Genomic DNA, 4,301 nt, shown 5'->3' on the forward strand with positions numbered 1-4,301 from the left:
ATGTTGGAGGAGTGACAGAGTATATAAAATATCGTGTAAATGGTTTTGTGTTTTCTCCTAGGTCTTATGAAGAATACCATGAGACCCAAGATAGTGGTGTCTGCGTAGAGGCATACACCACGTTTAGGAGGAACAAAGGTGATGCATCTCCTGAAACTCACCTATCAAAGTGGTATGGACTGATTAACCAAATCCTAGAATTGGACTATACCACTTTTCATGAGACTGTCTTCTACTGTGACTGGGTGAAGGTAGGCAGTGGAATCAAAATTTTTCCAGATTCTAATTTGGTTTTGGTAAAGTTGAACAGTATGAGAAGTTCCAGTAAAATATATGACGAACCAGCAATTCTAGTGGAAGAGGCAAGCCAGGTTTTTTACTCCAAAGATTTGAAAAGCTCTGATCAGTGGGTTGTTATTCCTTCACCAATGGGGTTAACGATAAAGGTAGACGATCTTGAGAAGCCTAGTCCCGGCAGCTTTAAAAATGTTCTTGTCGATGAACCCCATTTGGCTTGTTTGCTTAATGTTTATGGTGCCAAGAGGCCAAGAATGGTGCCAAGAAGACGAGAATAGCCACTGTGTAATTGCATCGAACATGTAACCTTTGGATTGAACCAACTGTAACCAAAAAGAGTTCTGTAAAATCATTTTGAGGACAGATTTTTTGTTTAACGAGCTTCAAACAGAGTTCAGTAAATAAATTTTGTGGAAAGGTAACCCAATATTTGATTAATGGAATTAATTTATTATATTTTGATGAAATTTTGAAAAGTTAGGAATTTATGATTTTATCATGTTTATAATATGGTAAAGTAAGAAATGTGGCAACTTTGCCGCCTTCAACAAAAACGGATCTGTCTTAGAAACTCAGGTTCAATGAGTACTCGATTTGGAGATGGAATTCTCATTCGGGTGAACTGAATAATCAGATTCTGGCTCAGAAACTGAATAATGACTCGAAATCTTCCGATTTTGTACAATTACTTCAATTTCCTCACATCTCGTTTTACAAATGGATTCCTGAAAATAGAAATAAGATTGAAATTATATTATCTGGAACTTACTATTTGGTTTAGACAAGTGAATCTCAATCTAATAACATCGTTTAGACACAAGTTCGTGTTATTATCCAACAAAATATCCGAAGTTTCTAACAAAATCGGATTCGTGTCTCAGAAACTGATTAGTGACTCGAAATCTTCCGATTTTGTGCACTTAGTGTTATTATCCAACGAAATATCCGAAGTTTCTAACAAAATCGGATTCATGTCTTAGAAACTGATTAATGACTCAAAATCTTCTGATTTTGTGCACTTAGTGTTATTATCCAACGAAATATCCGAATTTCTAAGAAAATCGGATTCCTGTCTCAGAAACTGATTAGTGACTCGAGATCTTCTGATTTTGTGCACTTAGTGTTATTATCCAACGAAATATCCGAAGTTTCTAAGAAAATCGGATTCCTGTCTCAGAAACTGATTAATGACTCGAGATCTTCTGATTTTGTGCACTTAGTGTTATTATCCAGCGAAATATCAGAAGTTTCTAACAAAATTGGATTCCTGTCTCAGAAACTGATTAGTGACTCGAGATCTTCTGATTTTGTGCACTTAGTGTTATTATCCAACGAAATATCAGAAGTTTCTAACAAAATAGGATTCGTGGCTCAGAAACTGATTAGTGACTCGAAATCTTTCGATTTTGTGCACTTAGTGTTATTATCCAACGAAATATCTGAAGTTTCTAACAAAATCGGATTCGTGTCTCAAAAATCTTATTAGTGACTCGAAATCTTCCGATTTTGTGCACTTAGTGTTATTATCCAACGAAATATCCGAAGTTTCAAAAAAAATCGGATTCCTGTCTCAGAAACTGATTAATGACTCAAAATCTTCTGATTTTGTGCACTTAGTGTTATTATCCAACGAAATATCAGAAGTTTCTAACAAAATCGGATTCGTGTCTCAGAAACTGATTAGTGACTCGAAATCTTCTGATTTTGTGCACTTAGTGTTATTATCCAACGAAATATCTGAAGTTTCTAATAAAATCGGATTCGTGTCTCAGAAACTGATTAGTGACTCGAAATCTTCCGATTTTGTGCACTTAATTCTGATTAGTATCAACTTCTTTGTGTTGTTATCGAATGAAATATCCAAAGTTTATAACAAAATCGAAGAAAAAAGCTTCATTTTTTAGCCGTCTGTTTCATTAGATCTGTATGTGGGAGATAAAAGGATTATTGACCATTGATTAAGGGAAGTAAAATGATCTTTAGCCCTCCATTCCATATTGGATCCGTATGAGGGAAATAAGAGGATTATTGACCATTGATTAAGGGAAGTAAAATGAATGGTAATCTCTCCATTCCATATTGGATCCGTATGAGGGAAGTTAGAGGATTATTGACCATTGATTAAAGGAAGTAAAATTAATGGTAATCAAATAGCTAACGTGGCTCTTTGTTTTACCACATCTCTTTTCATTAGCCAAAACCGAAAGTTCGAGAAACACAGAAATCCCAAAATTTCCCCCATTCTCTCTTCTCCCGCTCCAAAAATCCCCAAAATTTCGTTTCCCACCAAGATTTTCCGCCAAATCACTCTGAAATTTTAGAATGATTTCAAATCTTAGTTTTAGTTCCCCCTTTCTCTTTTCTCTTTTCTATATAATCCGGTCTCTAGACTTGATTCAATTTTTTCCAAGAAACTTAGGGTTCCTAAGCCTGTATATCTTTCAAATCAATTCTCACAATCGCTACTCAAAGCTCACAACTGAGGACATCTCAGTCAATACCCACATTCCATATTGAATCTTTGGATTTACTGTTTTTGGATTTCTGTCAATACCCACATTTTTACTGTTTTTTCTCTATTTCTATTACAGTTTTTTCTCTATTTCTATTTCTATTTCTATTACAGTTTTTAGTGATATTTGAAGTTTGTTTTCCTTTTCTTATGCAATATTGGTTGGTTTTTCTGTTTCTTCTTTACATGAATTGAGTTAATTTTGTGAACCTATGGGTCTATTATGTTTAGTGGTAGTGTTTGAGGAAATTTGGTTTTGTGATTCTGTTTATTTTGGGTTCTTGTTACGGATATGCTTGTGTTTAGGTTTCAATGTTCTGTTTATTCTCCTTCATTTACTTATATTTTCTAGTACTGATAAAGTCTACGATTTAATGTTCTTATAGTTTTTCTCTGTGTTGAATGCAGATGGATACTATTGAAGCCTCTAATAGTGTGCATTCAACTGTTTCTTCACCACAAACTAGTGATCCTGCTTATTCTTCTCCAGCGACTGAAACTAATGTTGTTTATAATCCAAAGTTGATGGTAACGGTTAATTTGTATGGGAGACCTGTAGGTGACAATGCAGACAAATTAGCTACTCGGGCTGGCAAACTTGTCCGTGCCTACTGTCCAGTCAAATATGTGGATTGGAGGCAGGTTCCGGATAACTTCAAAGAAGATGTGTGGTTTAAGTTGTTGGTATGTAATCTATAGTTTCTTTCTTTTTCTTCTATCATGGTTTTATGAATGAATGGCTTGATGAATCTTGTTGATTTTTGACTTGAAACTTGTTTATTTCAGCAAGAATTCGATTTCAATGTGCCAAATCATTTAGCCAAGATGATTGTTATGGGGTCTCTTCCACAGAAGTTCAGGACATATAAACATGATCTAAGAACTGGTCCTCTCCTAGGCAAGGTCACTATGCAAGAGAAGTTAGATGCACGTCCTGTTGATTTTGACTCGGTTTGTTGGAAAAATTTTGTCGAGAATGAGAGCATACCTGGTATTAAGGAAAAACATGCCAAATATTCAGAAAATCAAAAGAAGAGGACCATACATCACACATGTGGTCGACAGTCATATGCAAATAAAATCCACAAGCTCGTAAGTACATCATATTGCACTTTGACACTGGTTTAATGTTAATTGTTTATACTTATCCATATAATGTATGTACAAGCTGTAAAGGAAGGTTTGGTAGTTGAGGCTGCACGAGGGCTTGCTTGGATGGATGGCCATGTTGGGAAAGATGAAAAAGTAAATCCTTCGGCTGTTGAGAAATATGTGAGTATAGTTGGTCATGTTGAATGAAGCTCGTAGTTTACCTATTTACTCTGAAATTAACACACGTTGTTCAATGTATGTTAATAGGAGCAAGTAAAGGCCGCTAGATCTAGGAGGAAGGAGCTAATTGATGCAGGATTGGTATCCGCTTTAGACTTTGAGAATGATCATATTGCTGAAGTCTTTGGACCTGACAAATGCAGAGCTGGTTTGTTGGGTT

The sequence above is a fragment of the Papaver somniferum genome, chromosome 3, assembly GCF_003573695.1.
Source record: "Papaver somniferum cultivar HN1 chromosome 3, ASM357369v1, whole genome shotgun sequence".
Lineage (NCBI taxonomy): Eukaryota > Viridiplantae > Streptophyta > Magnoliopsida > Ranunculales > Papaveraceae > Papaver > Papaver somniferum.